Source organism: Lissotriton helveticus, chromosome 12 (assembly GCF_964261635.1).
Source record: "Lissotriton helveticus chromosome 12, aLisHel1.1, whole genome shotgun sequence".
Classification (NCBI taxonomy): domain Eukaryota; kingdom Metazoa; phylum Chordata; class Amphibia; order Caudata; family Salamandridae; genus Lissotriton; species Lissotriton helveticus.
The window spans coordinates 803,937,893-803,959,581 of record NC_136073.1 but is presented as its reverse complement, the minus strand read 5'-3'; the positions used below and the strand labels follow the sequence as shown (position 1 = coordinate 803,959,581).

At 43.4% G+C, this 21,689-nt stretch overlaps 1 protein-coding gene across 3 annotated transcripts in view; it reads right to left on the bottom strand.

Moving 5' to 3' along the window:
- Positions 1-17,621, bottom strand: part of GABPB2 (GA binding protein transcription factor subunit beta 2) — a 126,058-nt gene extending 108,437 nt beyond the window's left edge. The window contains exons 1-2 of one of the 3 annotated variants that reach the window (XM_078670300.1): positions 17,460-17,621; positions 2,557-2,688 (exon numbers count right to left, since the gene is read on the bottom strand). The gene's annotated coding sequence lies outside the window, so the exon portion shown is untranslated. Of the gene's footprint in view, positions 1-2,556; positions 2,694-17,459 lie in introns of all 3 variants that reach the window. The other 2 variants (XM_078670302.1, XM_078670301.1) reach the window with 2 other exon arrangements.
- Between the last annotated feature and the right edge of the window lie 4,068 nt (positions 17,622-21,689).

Below are 21,689 nucleotides of genomic sequence, written 5' to 3'. Positions count from 1 at the left end.
AATAACATGTATCTTTATACAACTTTAGGCACCAAGATCAAAATCAGGTAAGTACATTTCGAGTTACCAATTTAAAAGTTTTTAATTTCTGGAGCTATTATCTTATCCTACAGAGGAAAGACATACACTGCATTCAGGTACTTTACAGCGACTTACAGGACCAATCTTTTAGACTTAAGGCGGGAATGGGGCATGGTCCAAGGCATGACCAACCGGTCACCTCGGGCAGCCCTGGGGCGGCCAGGTGCAGAGGTGGTTTTCAGCATTAAGTGTCCTGTGTAAGTCAATGGGGATCAGCCCACTCACAAAGAGGCAGTAAGGTGGAATGGGGGGGGGGTTTTAGTCCGGGTGAACCAATAAGGGAGCTCAGGTTTCACGATGCTTGGAGACATAGGAACAGCTTTAGTCCCCTTCTCCTCGGGCCGGGCGCGCAGGCACAGAGGTGTCCTGAGGAGTCAGGGTTTCACGACCTGAGACACTCGCAGCAGAGGGGGCTTGCAATAAGAGGCTGCAGGCAGAGGCGCAAAGTCCACTGTTGGCAAACCCAAGGTGGACTTCGTCTCTGGAGGGTCTGGGGACCACGCTGGCACCGCTAGCTCACTTTGACTCTGGCTAGGAGGCACAGAGGCAGTGGTGCTTCCCGGTGTCTGGTTTTCAGCAGTCCAGAGTCCTCGCACTTCTTCTGGGCTCCGCTACTCCACAGGAGTTCCTAGGTCTTGGGTGAAGGACTGGTAGTCCCCCGAGGCTTTTGGAGGCACAGCTGCTGTAGGACGAGTCATCTTAGACAGAATTGTTAAGGACAGCAGGCAGGCCAGCAGGGATGGCACCAAGTCAGTTTGCTGCTCCACTGTTCTTGCTTTTGTGGCTCTTCGGTGTCATTCTTTCAGGTTGGCAGGATCCGATTTCCTGGTGACAGGGGCTCCCTAAATACTACATTTAAGGGTGTTAGGGGAGTGTAGGGTAGTAGCCAATAGGACACTTACCCTTGGGGTCACTCTGCCCCCTTATATGACCACTTTCTGTGGGAAATGGGCATAGCACTGTTCAAAGTTTCTAATTCTGCCATCACCAAAATGCCAGAATCCTGATTTTCATATCCACATCAGGTAGCCCACCATAGGGGTGGCACTAGCCTGAAGGTGAACACACCTTCTGACTACTAATTTTACTGCTTGTCCAGGCACCAAATGGGCACTGGTCAGTGGAATTGGCATCCCCTCACCTCTGAGGGAATGCAGATATTTGTATCAAAGACGGTGGGCTCTTTCAAGCTCCCCATCTTGGAATGCTATTTTACGTGTCATCCTATTTGAGGGGGTGTAACCAATTCCCGCCAGAGCAGGCTTTGTTTCTGACATCCTGAGAGGGTGGGCTCTCACCCCTGGTGGTCAGAAGCTCGTCTGTGGTGACAGGCTGGTCAGGACCCGTCAGCCAGCACAATAGCAGTTGGAAGGTTTTCAGGGGGCACCTCTAAAGTGCTCTCTAGATTTTTGTATTAATGAACCCATCACTGGAATCAGTGTGGGTTTATTAATACAGCCCTTGAGGACCCTCTTTAGTACTCCACACTCTAGGTACCAGGGGTACCATTTACCAGGGACTTACAGATAGTGTTAAAGGTATTGCAAATTCGGCTAATATTTGCAGTATTTATGGAAAGGGATCTGGCATGGAGGACCTGGATCGCAGGAACCCAGTGCACTGTCTGTCAAAATTGCATCAAATACCAGGCAAAACGTGGAGGGGACCATGTCAAAAATGGGCACTTTCCTACAAGATGTCACTTTGCTGCGGTCTTCACTTGCAGTATTAACAGCGATTAATCAATCTATACCCCTATATTGCTCTGTGTGCAGGCACTCCAACATGGCCCAACAATACCAGACATCAAATAAAAAAGGCACTCAATTGTGGTATCAGATCCATACTAACCCTTAGTAGTGTCTTGGAACAAGCAGTATCAGCAAATACACATTCATTCCTGCACATGGGCAAGTCACCTGGAAACTTCTCATTGGTCATCCAGAAGTTTGAATTAATGGATGAACAAAGCATTTCAAATGTGAAGAGAACAACAGATAATCGTACCAAAAATATTCAGACAGATTGAAACCATAGGACAAAAAATTCACTAGACCACTCACTGCGCAATGGATGTTCACTTAGTTGGTGGCATATGTACATGGCTGCGCCTATGTGAAAAACTATTACCAGCTTTGAAGTCACACATATCTTCTGCCTTTATGTCATGACTTTGCAAGTTAGTCATGGGGATACTTATGAAAAACAATACTGGTCCCATTTACAAACACTGGCAGAGAAAACAGACTTTCTTGTACATCACAGGTCCCCTTGCAGAATGTATGTGTCCACTACCTCCAAATACGTAGCTGACATGAAAGCGTGTAGGATGTTAGACAACTAAATACAAAACTCTGAGAAAGAGTCCGAGTAAGAAAAATCAAAGAATTCAATATTGAAGGAAACAGTCTACAGAAAGTTAATAGTGCACAGACAGGGTGGGCCATGTTTTACCAGCTAAATTACTTTCCCTACCTGGCTTTCCTGGGCATGCAGCTGTACTGGTTGGCTGGAAGAGATGTTAGGAGTGGGGTGAAGCAGTTGTAACCGGAACAAGATATCCAGTCTTCAGTCCCTTCTGCTTAGAACATCCAGCCCATTTTGCATCTGTACTTAAATAAGATAAGGGAAAACAAAGAGGTGTGTAAATATTCGGCCAACTGGTCCTGCTGCAATTCGACATTTAGAAAACAATATACTTTGCTTTTGAAATAGGTTTTCTGGTGAATACTCAATCTTTGCAGAAATTCATACTCTAGAGGGATCATCAGGATACCTCTAGGTAGGTATTGATAGTCAAACAGTAGTTAAGTGTCCCCAAAATCTCTGCCCCCCCCCGAAACTGTTCCCACTCTGCAGGAAGGCTCGACAATCCATAACATTGTGGCATGTGTCCATAAAGGCGCTGTTATGTTGGTTTCGACTAATTACCTTTGCTCTGGAGTGCACAAGAACAACCATGAAACTGGCACAATGATAAACAAATGTTACTGAGGAGTGCACACAACAGAAACGATAGGGAAATATAAGATACAATATCTACAGGTAAATAATTTGCAAACTAGTTTCCTCTTTAACAGCTCCTTCCGCCTCACCTTTGGTAACGGCCTAAACAAGACTTCTAATTTGGGGAGGGCGCGAGAAAGCATCAACAAAAAACAATGAAATTCAGAGTCAAGAATTAACTTTGGATATCAAAAGGAAAGACCCTGCAATACTGCTTGGAAGATGTATGTAAAGCAACCAACGAGACACCTGGAAATGCCAAGGACTAATAACTCCAACAAAACCACCATAGCACTACCTAGCATCGAGTCAAGTGGGACAAATACCATGCAGGGGTCATTATTTGTTATGCAAGCACAATCAACCTTGCAATGATTTTACTTAGTTGCTGCTCAGTCGGTTTAGGTCCAGGGAAAACCACACTGGTTCTCACCCTTCTCCACATACAATTAACAAAAATCAATGTTCATTGAGGACTAACAATGTGTGACCTATCCACCACCTTGGAAGAATAAAGGACACAGATCAAATCCAATAGCCCGCTTCACATCAAATTAAACCTGGACAAAATATTTCTACGGGAGGCTAAAATGTCAACAATACCGTGCCAAGAAGGAAAAAAACTGGAGAAAGAAGCTTGATACAAACATCCAGAGTCAATCGCCAGATGTTCTAGCAATAATGAATATATTTTATAGTGTAAAATGTCTTCACAGACAAGAATGGGAGGCTTAAAGGGGTAGCCCACCAGAATCTCCTACTGGAAACTTGATTCAAACACCAAAAGCATAAGAGAAAGAGTGAGAACCTGTTTGTTTTCAGAATAAGAAACAAACATTTACAATGCAACGGTTTCGCCTTTGGAAAAGTTAAAGCTATTGGCATTGTAAATGACAAAATTTGTATTTATGTGTTGGTTCTGAAAACAGATAAAGAAATGGCATTGTCATTTACATTGGCAATAGCTCAAACTTGCGTAAATGCAATGGCTTGTAAAACTGGAGTTGCATATACACTTACAGCCTCAAAATTGATCAAACAATGCCACATATTTGCACAACATAATCATGTTATAGGGTTTACAATTGAAAAGGCTTGGAGCATTGGGCAGACCGTTTTAAGAATGGTTAAAATATCTTCTGAAACATAATCCTACTTGGTGTCCAGCTCTGTCTTTGGTCTCAGGCTGTAAGGCTGCCCTGGTCGTTTGATTTTGTCCACGTCGTTCCCATTAAATGGCTGTACCATCACCTTTCTCCGAAGAAGACCCTTCTGTTCGTCCCGATAAGCCTCTGTCTTAAAGCTGGAGGGCATTACTGACCAGCAGATGCCTGTGTCCCCCGGCACAAATCATACAGGGGAGATGATGTGGCGTAACAGCCAGAGCTGCCTAAACTCCGGGTTCCTGGCCAGTCCTAGCCCGACATTTTCACGTAGTGCCCCCGCTCCCCCAAAGCTGCTGCCTTACCCCCCCCCCTTGAGATTTAAATCTGTGATTTGCTGCTTGCAGATAGATTTGTGCAGCACGTGCATTGTTCCACTCAGCTTCATAACCCACGATTTTACGTTCACATCTCCAGGTAAGCGGTTTCCTTCCAGCAAGGATTTCCCAGGCTTGGTGAATTTGTATGCTCAACTGAAGCCAGAATCCGAGGCTAGCCCAAGGGCAAGCAGAGTGCCCTGAATTAGTAGCGTGCCAGCCAGCACCCAGCAGAGTGCCCTCCGGCTCCTGGCCGAGGCGCCAACAATCTCCCCCGGACCAAAGGACGACAGGAAAAACGGGCCCGACCCCCGAGTCCACCACCCCCACCCCACAGCAATCCCCTGCAGCAGGTAGAAATATTTCACAGGTCACGGGACACTCCGTGGGAAAGGTCAGCTCTTAATTTAAATAATGTATTCATCTCGGAGGGCCTCTTGGCTTTCTATCAATCGGAATGATTTCAAAAAGGCCTTGGGCAGAAACAGAGGGGGGAGGTGAGGGGGGGGGGGCAATACAGAGGAGGGAATTCCGAAAGAGAGGGCAAAGCTGAAGACCAAGCACATTAGGGCTACAAGTGTAGTGTCTCACGCACAAGAAATAGCACGGATAGAAAAGAGGGGCGACTGGAGACCGCTTAAAGTGCTCGGAGCGGGCAGTGGAAGGGCACGCAAGGGAAGGACAGACTAGACAGGCCTACACAGACACAGCTGCTCGGATGCTGGGGAAACCTTCATACTGCTAAGAGGAATTCTCTCTCACCGGCGCTGACCATTGAAAAAAATAGCCTCCTTTTACCTAAAAATAAATTGAAATATCCTTTGCTTCTGCATCACGCTGCATGTAACTCTAGATCATGCAGGGTTGTGCAAGCCAGTTTTTCCAGCAGAGACGCATATTTCATTTGCATACTGTAGCCATCTGAGCACGCAGTCTGAATAATTAAACACATGTAAGCATTTCCCGGATCAGATACCGAGCTTTTGAAACCTACCTAAATGTTCGCACCGTAAATACTCGCACCGTGTGCCTTTGATCACTTCTTATTGTAATGCAAAAGTAAATTTAGAATCTTATTTTAGACAAGGAAAGACACGGACAGCGGGAGGGGGGGGCAGGAAAGGCACGGACAGCGGGAGGGGGGCGGGAAAGGCACGGAGAGCGGGAGGGGGGACGGGAAAGGCACGGACAGCGGGAGGGGGGGCGGGAAAGGCTAACGGCAAGAAAGGCAAAGCAGAAGGCAAGAAAAAGCACTCACCTGGACTTCTTCCGGCGGCGGTCGGCCTGCAATGACCAAAACAAACCTCCCCCCCCCCCCCCAAAAAAAATAGGAACCGCCCACCACCGCAATGGCGTTACCAAAGGGGCTGAATGCCTAAAAATCGCCGGAACGCCCCCGAATCTGCTCCGGCATTGACGGACAGATCTGTCTTCCAATGGCTAGCCTCCATTTATGGAACTAGCCAATGGAAGACAGAGGCGGGACTAAGCCAACATAGTCTTCTCAAAAGATTTCGCCTTGCGCGAAACGCTGCTGCGCAGCTTTCGGCAAGTCGAAACCTAATAAAGGAAATTGTAAATGTACAACTTGATGCATTCTAAATTTCCCTGAGCAAATAGCCCCTAAATAGATATTGACTACCTGCCCCATTGACACTTAGACTGTAGCCTTCTCCACTGAAGGGGATCCTATCCATTTTGGGATGTTGAGAGTGATTCTGGCAGCTGAGTTCTGAATGGTCTTTCGGACGAGTTATTTGTTGATCATGGCATAGAGGGTGTTCTCGTAGTCCAGCCTGCTTGTGACAAATCAATCAATCAATACATTTATAGAGCGCGCTACTCACCCGCAAGCGTCTCAAGGCGCTGAAGGAGAGGGGGGAGCCGCTACTGCTCGAATAGCCAGGTATTGAGGTGTTTTCTGAAGGTGAGATGGTCCTGGGTCCGTCGTAGGTGAGCGGGGAGGGAGTTCCATATCTTGGCGGCTAGGTAGCAGAATGATAGTCCTCCGGCGTGCATGACGGTTTTCCAGGCGCTGATTTGGAGCCATTTGAAAATCTCTCTTAATAACTTCAAGGTAAAGAAGCATGAGGTGGGGATGGTGTCATGTTGAGTTTGCTGTTGATGACAATCCTGAGATTCTTGGCATGGGTGTCAGCCCTAGCTCTGTGGGCAACAGGTGGAGTCCCAAGATGAAGTGCTCTTCCCGAAGATCATGATTTTGGTCTTGTTGGGCTTCACCTTCTGACGGTTGGTCTTCATCCAGTAGGATATCAGTCATGAAGTCATTGAAATTCATCCAGGTATACTAGATGTCTTATCCATGAGGGAGAGAATGAGTTGAGAGTCCTTGGCGTAGAAGGGCGACATGAATATCGAAAGAGCGGATGATGCTGGCTACAGAGACCATAAATACGTTGAAGAAAGTGAGGATCAGGGAGGATCCGTGCAGAACTCTGCAGAAGATACTATCCAGTGTCAGAGGTGTTCTGTGCCAGAATGACTGACAGGGTACTTCAGGCAGGAAGGAACAGATCCATCAGAGTGCATGCCCTTGGATTCCAAAACTATTTAGGTGTTGGATGGGGTGGGAGACAAAAGCAGAAGAGAGATCCAGGTGGATGAGGACCACCAGGTCTCCTCTGTTCATAGTCATGAGGATGTCACCTGTGGCGGAGAGCAGTTTGGGGGCTGCTGTTGGGTCTGAAACCAGAGTGGGCGGTGGAAAAAAATTGCTTGTCTTTAAGGTATTCTGTGAGGCGCCTGTTGATTTCCTCTAAGACCTTGGTCAGGTATGGGAGAAGAGAGATCGGACTACAGTTGGCAAATATTGAAGGGTCCGTAAAGGGTTTCTTTATCAATGGGAGGCCAGTTGCGTCCTTCTAAGCATCTGGAAAGGCCACGGAAGAGGTGGAGGCTTTCAAATGGAAGTGAGAATGGCGCTGATGGGTTGCAGTCCTCTGAAGCAGACTTAGTGGAGGCAGTGGACTTCATGGTTGCAGTGGTTTCTTCTGGGGTGATGATGGACTATGTGGTTAGCATTGGTTCTTTAGATAAGATCGGAAGGCTTTGGAGAGATCCGTGTGGTCCAGTTATGAGCTGAAGTTGCGTTCAATGGCAGTGAATTTGTGTCTGAAGAACAGAGAGATTGTTGCAGAGGTCCTGTGAGGGGGTTGATGAGTTGGAGGTGGCTGCTGACAAATTGAAATCCTTCACAACGGGACAGATGTATTTGTTTCTACTAGTGCTGACATTAATGCGGTCTGCCAGGACAGCGCATTTGTTGGTTACGATAATTTGGTATGTGCTCCGATCTGCATTTGACATGTTCCATTCGTGCTTTAGTTGTTTGCAGTGATGTTTCAGCATTCCGAGTTCCTCGGTGTACTAACTGGCCTGGGGTCTAGATATTGTTGTATTGCTGTGTGCTTTTCTACAACATTTTTCAAACAAGAATTACAGATAAACTGAAGTAAAAGAAATGCATCCTACTACAATATGAGCTGACTGGAAAAGTAAAACCCAAATATATTAATGGCTGAATTTGTTAACATATTTCCTGGAGAAAATCCCCTTTATGACCTTGCTGCAACAAAATGGTTGTCAGCTTTCAAACAATGCTGCCACTTACTCCTCCGTGTAAGGCTCTTTGAAAACAGGAAATAGAATAGCAGTTAGGACAGGATGTTCAATTCAGTGCTAGGAGCGCAGGAAATAATAATTAAAACGAACAAATCAATACTGTGGATGACAGTGCGAGGAAACAGAGTAGCAGTTCAGTTGAGTAAAATGTTTATGTTTGTCAGTGAACTGAACTGAACATGTTCAAGGAAAATTCTGCACCAATGGCAGAAAGAAGATTTTGGACAGACGCTGTATTATTTCTTAAATAAGGGAATGGATTTTATCCCGGGGATTCCAGCTGAGTGCACCCAATGCCTCCATTACCTACACAAGTAACAGCCAATAACCCTTGTGGGTGATGGAAATTATTATATTACGATTGTCTCTGCATTGATCACCTATAATACGAATCAAAGGAACAAGAACGCACCCAGGCCCTTTGGGGGACCAGGAGCATAAATACAAACAACTACCCAGAAAAACTACCTACAACATTTAATCCAACTGGAACTGCAAAAACTGAAATTTGAGAATAACTATTATAAATCACAGCTTTAAGTAAGCATTTTGTAGCCTTTGCTTCAGCAGTTTTACTGTACGTGAACTGCCCAGTTGCAATACTTTTCTTTTTCATCTTACTGTTTTCTCATGCAACATTAAGCATTCTTGGAGGTGAGCATCTGAGAAATATTCAGGAAAAAAATATTTCAATTGATACTGAAAATATCATGCACTTCTCCAAACCATCGTCATCAGTATTACAACAATAATCATGTACTTGAATCAACTGTTAAATTGTGAAGTGGGTGTAAATTTCCATATAACACTTATTTTTGCCTTTCCCCGACAGGATGCTGAAGGGCAGCCAAATGACGCCCCCCTGACGTTTAGTGAGAAGACACCACCACTACTTCTTCACCTGGACAGATATTAGTAACGTGTGTAAAACACTAAAGTTAGCGCTTTTTAACAAATAAATATAGTGCAGAAAACATCAAAGCTGGTTGGATCGCTCCTAAAAAATTAATTTTGAAAATGAGCCAACACATCTACATAGGAGTCACAGCAATCAACCATCTTAAGTACAACCAGAGTATGGTAACTTATCTGCTAACCACCCAGCTGAAGTTTTCAACAAATACATTAATGTCAACATGCAGTCTTCAGGTTCAATGTTTCCTGAACAAGGCCTATCAAACCTTTTTCTACATTAGAACTGTTGCTTATTAATTCCTTGCAAGCACTACAGAACCTAAAATGGGATGTGGAGGGAGAGGACAATGTGACAAAGAACAGGAGCATGCTCTAATTGATAAACAGAAAAAAAAAAAATACAAAAAATTGTGACTCTCCTTTTAAAGGAGAGAAATTAAGTACATGTAATAAAGTTGCAGACAAAAATACCAAGAAAAACCACACTAAAAAAACACAAGTGCAACCTTTAAAACATGCACAACAGTAGTCACATTGTGTGATTTCTGGTCAGTATGTGGCTTGAGAAATGCTACTCGGGGAAAAGGCAGAATGATTGAGGTACATTTCTATCATTAGGCATTAAGCCAAGTTCTAACAGTTAACAACCTCTCATGTGGCTCCCTTACAATATTTTACAGTGGGACTTTCCAGATTATTTTCACTGGAGCATAGCTAGATCAAATACAAATAACCATTCACAAATGAGAGAATAAATACGCAAAGAACTTCTTTAGATATGGGGAACCCAAAGGCTTTCTTTCTTTGTTGCTCACAAAAATGGAAAAAGCAACCACCAGAAGCTTCGGACAATGCAGCATGCCAAGCAAATGAGAGTTTAACTATGCAAGCACTTAAAAACCACGTACAGACGTCTAAGTGAATCTGGTCTGGGCTGCATCTAGTGATTGTCTCAGCTACAAAGGACTGCCCTTTTGGAAAGGTGAAAAATTGGCAGGACATCAGCATGCTCCACTCTCTTTAGGATAGATGAATTGATAATGACGCAGGCCAGAACACAGAGTAAAAGCAGCCTAATCACAAGCTCACAGTGGATCCTCCCCATTTTCTTCTCTAGTTAATACGAAGGATCCCATTAATAGTTTGAACTGGCACTGTTTAGTCAATCCTAGCACTTTAGAAAACGTCAGTACCAACTACCACTTATTAGAATCTCGATAACTAACAAGCATTTGCAGAGAGAATCGGTCTGGCACTGATTCCAAACTTTCCGGCTTAGTCAACCCTTGTTTAGCCAGTTTTTTCTTTTTGTACTTTGTTAGGTAGATGCTGGGCCCACAACAAAAGAAAAAAAACTATTTTAGATAGATAATCTCCATATGAAAGAAGCTCCCAATTGAGGCGCCACACACGGCGCGTCATTCACCTTTTATTTGGCAGGTAAGCGGGACAACAGCTTCACCCTTCCAGCAAAGATTAAAACCAAACGCGTTTCGGGCTTCCTTAGCTCTTGTTCACAGGTATCTCACGGAGGGGGGAGAGCAGCAAGAGTCTTTCACGTCACTCGCAGCAATTCAATTTATTTCCCATCCCGATGGGCGTATGCGCTAAATGCATGAAGTTTTTTCATCCATAGTGGGATGCCGCTATACCCCCAATTGTCTTTAATCACCACAGTGGATCGCTGAAGCCAGGGGAGGCTGGGTCCCGCTTAATTTTCTCCTCACCAAATCGGTTACGTCGTTCCTGTCACGCCTCGTGGTTCATTCTGCGTTTAAGGGCTGCGGCATCAGCAGCGGGGCAGCTCACGGTCCGCAACACATCCATATGAAAGAAGCTCCCAATTGAGGCGCCACACATGGCGTGCCATTCTCCTTTTATTTTTCAGGTAAGCAGGACAACAGCTTCACCCTTCCAGCAAAGATTAAAACAAAACGCGTTTCGGGTTTCCTTAGCCCTTGTTCACTGGTATCTCTGAGGCGGAAAGAGCAGCATCAGTCTTTCACCACACTCGCAGCGATTCAATTTTTATCCCGCTTAGATGGGCATATGCGCTAACTGCATTGTGGTCTTATGAGTTCTTATCAAAGTTTTTTTATCCATAGTGGGATGCCGCCATAACCCCAATTGTCTTCAATCACCAAAGTAGGTCGCTGAAGCCAGGCAAGGCTGGGGCCCGTCTTCATTTTCTCCTCACCAAATCGGTCACGTCGTCCCTTTCACGCCTAGTGGTTCATTCGGTGTTTAGGGGCTGCAGCATCAGCAGCGGGGCACCTCGCGGTCCGCTACACATCCATATAAAAGTAGCTCCCACACACGGCATGGCATTCACCTTTTATTTAGCAGGTAAGTGGAACAACAGCTTCACCCTTCCAGCAAAGATATAGATATATATATATATATATATATATATATATATATATATATATATATATATATATATCAAAGGACATTTCACCTGCCGCGCGGAATTGGCGGTATATGTACTACGATGCAGCTGCAACCTTGTGTATGTGGGCAGCACTAAGTTGGCAGTCCATGTACGAATATTACAACACCTACGTGCGATAGTCAATGCCGATCAGAGCTACCCAGTAGCTCCGCATTTTCAAACCACTCACAATAAGGATGTAGCACATCTAAAATATTTCGTGATAGATGCTGTTGTGCCCAATAAGAAAGGGGGGGATTATGAAAAGACTCTGAGACAACTTGAGTCTAGATATATCATCGAGCTCAATAGCAAGACCCCAGGAGGCCTAAATATGGGGGAAGATCTACGAAACAGTCCTAAACCTATGCAGTAGTTCCACTCGGGGCAGTCTTTCTTTTTCAAAGTTAAGATAAACTGAGGGCTCTCAGTATCTCACGTATGATTGTAACGTGCAAGTAATTTCACATTCCTGACTTTCCCTTTGGAAATTTATGATATAATGGAGAGAGGAGATACGAAAATAATACAAATATATAAAAAAATATATATATCTTTTACCTTTGATTTAAGGATTCAGAGCACTTTAGCACATGTATTTTAACCTTTTAGCACTTATAAACCAGTTCCAGCTCTGTTATGAACATTTTAGGATCAGTATTCCTGTATCGCTCTATTTTATAACACATTAATATGCCCAGATCAGCCATCAGAAATATTGTAATGGTAGGGTGTAGGCTATTGGTTATATATAAGATAAATCCATCAGGCAAAAGGGTGCCCGATTTAATAGTTCGTTTTGAAACATTATGTATTGGTACAGTTAAATGCATTCAATGGATGTGATTGCAGTTGCACACATTTAATTATGTTCCATAATGGTATGAATTCACTCTCAGCTCATGCAATTGATTGCCATATATTGATTTTTGTAATTGCATTATTCAAATTTTGCGATCTGCAGGTTAGTTTTATGTCCAACACGCATAGTGTCAGGCATTTATGTAAGAGCATCGTGTGCTCGGATATTTTGAGACTTGGTCCAACTATCTATCCCGAATTAATGTATTTATACAGATAATAGAGGGAGAGATATCACGGCGCAATACCCATGCATCCAAGCATGCTTTGTAATCACGGCTCTTTTTAAGCTGCACGTATGCTATTAATTGTTGTTCAAATGTTATTATTTCAGCATTTCTGATTTATAATCTGCACATAAGCACTTTAATAAGGATTTATTAATGTTTACACAATTGTATTATGCTTTCATTGAGAGCGCTTGTTTACCATTTGCACATAAGCACTTTAATAAGGATTTATTAATGTTTACAAAACTGTATTGTGCTTTCATCAAGAGTGTTTGTTTACCATTTGCAGACCATTGATGTTGAAAACGTTACACTAGATGCACTTTAAAATGGCGCCTGTCCTCATTGAGTTCTACCTGGCATCTGTATTGTAGTCCTCTTTCTGTGGCTATGTTTGGGTAACGTTTGGCGCGAAAAACACAGGTGTTCCTTCTGTTAAATTTCAGAGCTGTCTTACCGTTAGGTATCAGTGAGCAAGGGCACGGACGTGCCCGAAACGCGTCTGACGACATGCACCTTTTTATGCACTAAATAAAGCATCACGAAACTAAAGTCCGACTCTGGCGTATTTTTGCTGTCTACGTACCTGTCTGTGCTCGAGGCACCTGGGAGACAAGTCGGATTTTATATATATATATATATATATATATATATATATATATATATACACACACATATATACACACACACTCACATTTACATACATACAGAGTCACACACACACGCTAAATGAAAAACTATTTTGGGGTTTAAAAAAACACACACACACACACACACACACACACTGCTATGGTAGCACGGAATGGAACTACTTCATATGCTGATGTGTTCCATGTGATAGCACAAAATGCTGTCACTCACTATAAAGTTAGCCAATGGCTGAATTGGATTGAAGCAATGCCCATTAATGCAATGAGCATAACGTGAAGGACACAACAAAGCAACAATGAAGATGGCTGGCTGCGTGTCCCTATAAAAAGTATATCACACATATAATTTAAGATCAAAGGGTCTTGGCTGACACCATGCTTAAAGATGAGAGATTAAAACAAAATGTAGGAATATGGACACCCATTGGCTGGGGTTCTTTCTTTCTGCCATTCAAAATACCACACATCCAGGCATCAACTGATGCTAGTCCCTTCACTTGCAGATACATTTATGACTTGTTGGTCGAGGTATGGAAGGACAGATGGCACACCCTTGGCATGTTTATTACTAGTCTTAGGTGTCAAAAAATAAAACGATGGAAGAGAGAGGAACCATGGGGAACTCCTAAAGTAACCCCAACGGAATACGACACAGGGGTCCTTTAGTCACACATTATGACACACACAAAAATAAAAATGCATATACAACACCAATGCTTGGTTCAATAGCAGCAACTTCAAATAAATTAATAGACTCTAAATATCTACTTTGTCAAAGGCAGTGTTAAATCCCCGGCAGCACCTCCAAAAGGTATGAATATCTTGTCCAAAGCAGTTAACAGATCACCCAGAAATTCTATGAAGGACGAACTTAAGAAATTAACTCCTATTTGGTCAAACGCTTTGGCCCGAGGAGTCTCAATGATCGATGTACACCCATCGACTTTCCTTGTCTGAAAGTTTTAGAGCAAAAATGCCTGACATCATTTATGGAGGTTTGTACTCTTGGCAGATTATCAAGGTGTATCCACATAAAATGTGTTTATATCAATTGGCCTAAACAGAAATTTAATTTACATGGTCTAAGACCAGCTTCTCCAACAAGTACCTCGAAAGATACTGGTCCTAACGTACAGACAATGAGGCAGTCCTAGAAGGTAAGACAAATTTGAGCATTCAAAATCCACCTTCTCGTGCCCCATTGTGATATTATGACATTAGGAAGCCAAGATGATTCTAAGTCTGATGGGTATCCTAAATGAACTGCACGTTTGTCGCTGGACTAATGTGTTGATTGGTAAGTCATGACTTTGAATACTGGCACGGTCAACTCTACCTTCCACCCTACCGAAGCTCAGTAAATTGAGACCATGAGCGGGTATGGGTAACAGCAACATCTGGGATTTAAAGGGAATAGACGAAGCAGATGTGCGTATGACACACTATATAAAAAGTTAGTATTCTAACTATGTTGTTAGTAGTAGGTTTACATTTCTTGCAATAAACCTTTCCACTGGACCACACAGCAGTCTGCCTCTCCTGCATGTAGCTCTCATTGAAAAAAATCTGATATTTCAACCGAATGAAAATGTGTTAGGCAATTTGGAGTCTTGAACCAAAAAGCAAACACAAGGATCTAATAACAACCCAAGCCAAGACTTTTAAACGAAAAGAAAAACTAAACATTTTTCTACCACTGGAGCTAAAACGGAAGTCCATCCATAATGAAGCCGGGCAAGTGAAAAAACACACAGTTCCTCCACATAGTTAGGTATATTAAACATTGCAATAACAAGGCCAAACAGCCGCATAATATGTCCACATGGATACCCAAACACGTATGTGAGTATGAAGGCCAGACACACATAAGGAGTTCACACAATAGCGGTCATCAACTACTGCCAGCATAACATAAACAATAAATTAAACAGAACACACAAAACAGGCAATCACACAGTTCAGTAATTTTCAAAAGGAATATAAACTAGAAAATTCCACCAGTCTAGCATGCCAAACTTTCAGTTTTACCGGTTATCTCACACTCATATACAGTTACAAAGAGCATGTCTCCTGCAGCCAAGTCTATGGGCTCTCCTACCCAAAACGAGTCCCTAAAAGGCACCACGACTAAATGCCTATAAAACAGCACAATATGTATAGCTACAATGGCTAGTTACCATGCAACTAAACTAAGACCACTTCCAATTGCAACCACACCAGCTCATGAACCATTTGTTTCAGCTTAGTCATAGAAACAGAAAACAAAAGTAACCTGTCTGATTGCATGTAGAGGACATAGATTCTGCTCAACCCGTCACTGACTCTGCCTACAGACAAATACACAACATACATTAAAAACTCTTAATGTTTGTTACATGCCAGTTGCATAGACAGGGATTGGTAAAAATATAATACGAAATTAGACAGGTCTAGGTGCAACAGACATTATGGAAAATATATTTTTCCATACAATGGTGGTATATAAACTGATTAAAGCGCCCTACCACACCCATTTACTACGAAGATATTACTAAATATGCAGGCAAATGCAACTCACTCACCACCCCAATAAAACGTCAAACTTCCAAAAAGATCCAGCCAACGATATTAGCGTTATCAACCTGCTAGACACCATTCAAGCCAGGTGCTTACTGTATACATCACGTTTACCAATCTCAACCGCCTCGGAAAAAAAAATCTTTAGTCACCTAATAATTCCAATCCGTAGCCCAAGCTCCCACACAGAAAGTGGTAACACTGTTCACTAGTCTCTTTGACAAGCACAGCAACTAACTGCCTTGAATGTCAGGCACTCAGGATGCAGACGTTTAACATGTGCAAAGAAGGCTAAATTCCTATTTAACAATATTCTTAACACCATTCAGAAAAAATGCAACTTCCCCAAACCAGGACACTAATTCACCAATGTAGGGCTATAGTTCAATTCTACAACATTTTGAGAAATGTTAAACATTAACCAAATAGTGTAAATCGGGGTTGAAACATTGCCATTTAGCATTTCAGCGTAATCCTGGCAATCACAGTTGAGGATAAAATACTACCAATACCACAATGAAATGAATCAAGTGATACAACGGACTCCATATGAAGGCATTTCCGTATTAACTGCTCGGGAATATGCACGTGGATCTATCTGTCCATTCAATGTACACTTCCGTATTTTGCTTTTGTGTCGGCCAGTATGCCTGTTCCCTCCCGCAAACCGTGACTCCGTGTGTATTCTCACTCACGTAGCATCCTCGATGTAAACTAAATTGCTCTATATTAAGGAGATCTGAATCCACATAGGGCGTGTCCGGCTGACGTGGACACCATAGAGCACAAAGCTGCAAGAAGACATTTATGGGGGGCACGCGAACGGGATCTTCAGAGCGGTCTGACATGCCCTGAGCATGTTACTAAACAGCACAAATGGAGTGAAGAATACAGCGGAGCAGTATTATATTCCAGGAATCCCTGCCAAGATGGACTATACACATTAGATGGATGACATGACAGAGGAGACTTGCACATAATGAGCATAACATCCCCACCCTCTCTGTGATGCCTATTTTATTAACAAAAATGCGCCTATATATGTACAGAATGTAAGAACGACTCAGCACTTTTGGTCGCCCGCAAAGTGTGCGCCCATGAGAACTGCATCAACTGACCCACAGTTTTGGGGACGAAGTCGATACAAAGGTCCCACAACTGTCTAATAGTTCAATCTGCAATGAGGCTGTTTATTTGACTTTGGGGTACGGTTAAAAGTGTTACAAGGCGAGAGACTGCGCAAAAGCACGAGGGCACAAGTGAAAACGACTCCAACGCTGGCGCCACTTTCAATAGAGTTGTACATCTGGAGAACATTCCCACATGACTGACATAGTGTGGCAATATTAAGATTGTAAGGCACAAGACACCCTTTCCCATCCAGGACTGCACCCTCCCGAATGCAAGACACGTTACAGTACTTGCAGGTCAGTACATACTGAAGTGAGCATATCGGCTACGCGTATGCCGGATGGGGGCGCTTTGGCGCCTTCACTATTCACCTCTCGGACACATAAAAATACAGTCATGCTGTTGGCCGTCGTGAGAGCAGAAGCAGCGTTTCACGCTAACATACACAGTCAACGACTAACCTCCACGGTACTCACCCTCTCTGGCCCCTCCACTCTTATCGCCACTGGTTTTAGACTTTATTTTTTAAAATATTATTTATTTCTCCCTCTCAGGAGGTTACAAAATGGCGGTCGCACCGGAAGTGAAAGCTCCAAGGCCGCAGACGCTCTAGCTCAGAGGAGAGAGCAGCGAGAGAGGAGATCTGAAGGGGCGTGGCTAAATATTTAGACAACGACAAAGGACTAAATAGCGTGCAAACTGAGGATAAATGATACTTGCGACGCACTGTCACGTGATCGAAACGTCACGTTGCATGTTTTCTTAATTTTGTATTGGCAGCCAGGAATAAGGTAATCAAGAGAAGAATAATGACCGTGACGAGGACTTGGATCCTATGGCTCATGCTCTAAAAAGCTAGAAAAGTGTGAAGATCATAATTTCAGTGAATATCTGGGCTGTAAGTCTGAGACTGTGAGTGCCAAGAATTTGATTTTGTTCTTGTTGACTAACATGGAAAAAATTGAAAAATACTGGTCATTTGTTTTTGGTTTGTTATTCTGAGACAGCCGTGAGCTGGTAAATGAAAAATAATTAGTGTGAAATTGTCCAGATTCTTTTGTAATGTGGCAATTTTATGTGAGGGCACTTCACTACCACAATAACAAGTACATGTCCCAAAATCACAGAGAAATATAAATCAAATAAAATAGCCTTATAGTTCACCAGTCACTGTGTTATAATGAATAAGTCCAGTAGCCGAGGTGTATATTATTGATGAAGGACATAGCAACAGGGAAGATGCAAAGTACAACACAGATATAACACATCTCCCCTTTAACAGAACCAGCAACAATACCACAAAATGCTAAGTAGAAACATTGCATAATATAGAGGAACATGCGTGGAAAAATATAATAATATAAATACTAGGTGGAAACATAGCATTACATAAAGGTACATGAATGGAAAAATATAAACGTGAATACAAGAAGGAAACACCATACCTCAGGAGTCATGCATGTAACACACCTCCCCTGCACAGAACACCTAAGGACATCACAAACGCATACACATCAAATGCAGACACAAACGCATGCCGATCCTGCTACAACCACCAAAACATACCAGCTGGCCGGACTAGCATGAAAAGGGGAATAAATCAGACCAAAAATAAACAGGCACAGCTCTCCAAATCCACTGAGACACCATCACCAACACCTACCAAACAACTACGCCACAAAGAACTCTCCTATACACAGACCCAACAAAAACACAAACCTCGTACAGAAGCAACGGGTGAAACACCTCACAGGTCATCTCCTAAACAAGGCATAAGGTGCAATAGGAATCAATGGGCAACCAGCACCCCACACCAAAGAAAATGTGAGAATTCATCCACACTTCAACCTTAAATCAAGGGCATCTAGTGTAAAATCAACAAACAACATGACATAAATAAGTGATGATTCCACACACAAGAATTTACGTACAGGTAGGATTCCACACTGTCACAGGTAAACTTCTAACACAGCAGAATAAAAATTAAAATTCCCACGCACAGGAAAACTTGCAAACTAGTAACAGACAACTCAAACCATCATGACAGAGATATAGGTGACGATTCCTCACACAAGGAACTTGCACACAGGCAGGAATACACACAGTCATGGGAAACCTTATAACATAGTAGAATCACAGCAATAATTCCCTCGTACAGGAAACTTGCGTACGAAATCAGATAAATCAAACCAACCGTGAAGTGATACAAGTGATGATTCCACGCACAAGAAGCTTACACACAGTCACAGGAAACCTTATGACATGGTAGAATCACAGTAAAAATTCCCAGGTACAGGAAAACTTGCAAATCAATAACGGAAATTCAAACCAACAAGACAGAAATATAGGTAACGATTCCATGCAGAATAATTTGCCCGCAGGTACCCTTTCACACAGGCACACTGTCACAGGAAATACTTGACCTAACAGAATTTCAGTAACAATTCCCACGCAAAGTTTGCGTACCAATAGTAAATGACACATGCACTGTAAATGGAACATCATGGCTGACACACAGTAAAAAAAAACACACAGAAATATCCTTAACTACACCATCTCCTACATACCATGTCCACATTAGCTTCACACTATAACTACACTGTCTCCAACTGAAATTAAAAGAAAATACATATTGCACAAGTAACCACACCATACTTTAAAACAACTAATAACCCTTGAGATCTGTTGAGAAAAAAAATTTCAGCAAAATAAAGACTAGACTAATGCATGGCGCTGAAAACAATTGTCATACAATAGCGTGGAAAATCCAAGATGATTCGTTCATTGTACACAGTACTTTACCCAGGTGTGCCGGTCATCGAGGATTGCGATGACAGGAAGGCACGGAGGTTATCAGAATTACGATGTTAAACCATATCCCCCTACGAAACGTCAGTTCAACCAGTCAACGTGAGGCAAAAACAGAAACAGCAATGTACGGCCCATAACCTCCATGACCTCAGACAACAGTCCGACGAAGCAGTAAGGGGTCGTGTTTCACATGTGCATGCCCCAGCACACTTGATGCTCCTTCCCGCTAGGCAAAAGTCCTGCTATGCGAACTTCCAAGACAGGTGATCACATCACTTCTCACCATACCGGAACAGCTGAGCTCGGTTAGAATCTGGGCTCGTACTGGACAGCTTGCTCCAAAACCAAGATGGCGACACGCAATAAAATACGTGCCTGTGGCTCTGGGCACAGGCGTGAACCTACGTCACTGCACAACACTGTCCTGCAAGGACGGACATTCAAATGGAGTCATCACTTGCTCTGTAGCTCATTCCACACCACAATGGCAAACGGTAAGGGAGCACACGCACCTTCGAGGCAACCTCCAGAGATGAAACTTGTAGGTTCGCTCTGCGAAACGCACAGAAGTTTACACTTCAAACACCGCGCCATCCAAAATACCTTTCTTCCCAAACGTGCAGACCTGAAAAAGGATCCCGGCCTCCGAGCGTGTACAGTCTTTCCATCAAAACATTAGGGCCTCCACCAGATGGTGTCTGCCACACATGCTGCCTCCACCAAAAATTAATTCAAAAGTCTCAGCTTAAATCATCTTTACATTCTTCCTCGTCCAGCGTGTAAAATAATGCTACTTTTGATCAGCTGGATATAGATATCAAACAAACTTCCAACTTTTGAAATTAAAATTGAGGCAGACAGACTTATACACCCTGCCCAAAGGGTGTCTGATTTAGCAATACACTGGTGGGGCTGCAGGGTGGTCTGTAAACCTAAAGAGCACACCTTCTATACTTTTAGATTCTTCTTTACTTGCTATTTGTAGTTATATATGCTCCTCATGCTTAGTTTCTGTCAATTCTTTCTCCAAATCGTCGCCAAAATATTATAATGAATAAGTCCAGTAGCTGAGGTGTAGATTATTGATGAAGGTTTATTGGTCTTAGATCTTGGGTTGGTCTTGAAATAAGCTCTGCAGTTAGCCCCACCAGGAGCAACCTCCCTGCTGCTCAGCCCAACTGCAACTTACACTCTCTATCTCCCAGGCACCCTAGCATTCTATTCATACCCATGCATACCAACATTTAATACAGCACATTCATACTGGCTGAGCAGCAAGGACATAGCAACAGGGAAGATACAAAGTACAACACCAGATATAACACACGTTCTTATATATCCATTTGTGAGAGGGTCTCACCGTATAACCAGGGTGTATGTGCCCCTACCGACACTGGTCAAACCACCTCCTCCCAGACAGGGGACTCCGGAAACAAATCAATGACATCCGGCACAACGGGAGGATAACCCCAACCCCGTATCGTGTATCCACACAGGGAGAGAGGCCCTGGTCTAACGCAGTGGAAGAAGGCGGGGCTGACCCCGGAAGGATCGGCGAATGGCAAGAGAAAAGAGACTGCCTCATCGTGAGCGAGTTGGACGGACAGAGGAGACATAGGAGAAGCGGAGAGAGAGAGGAAGAGTAAGGAAACGGAACCAGAGACGGAGGCGCCGAATTCGAAGAGGACAACGAGCGGTGGAGTGAGGAGTGGTGGTATCCACAGGAGGACGCTAGAGAGCGGCCGCAAGTCAAGAGAGTTGCAGCGGAGCCAGTGAGTGACGACGGGAAGGGTGAACAGGGAGGAGGGAGAAGGAAGGGTAAACGGGCACTGTATATAACGCGTGCATGAGATCCTGCCACCTGCTGCGCACCTTTTTAGGTCGAGCGACCTATC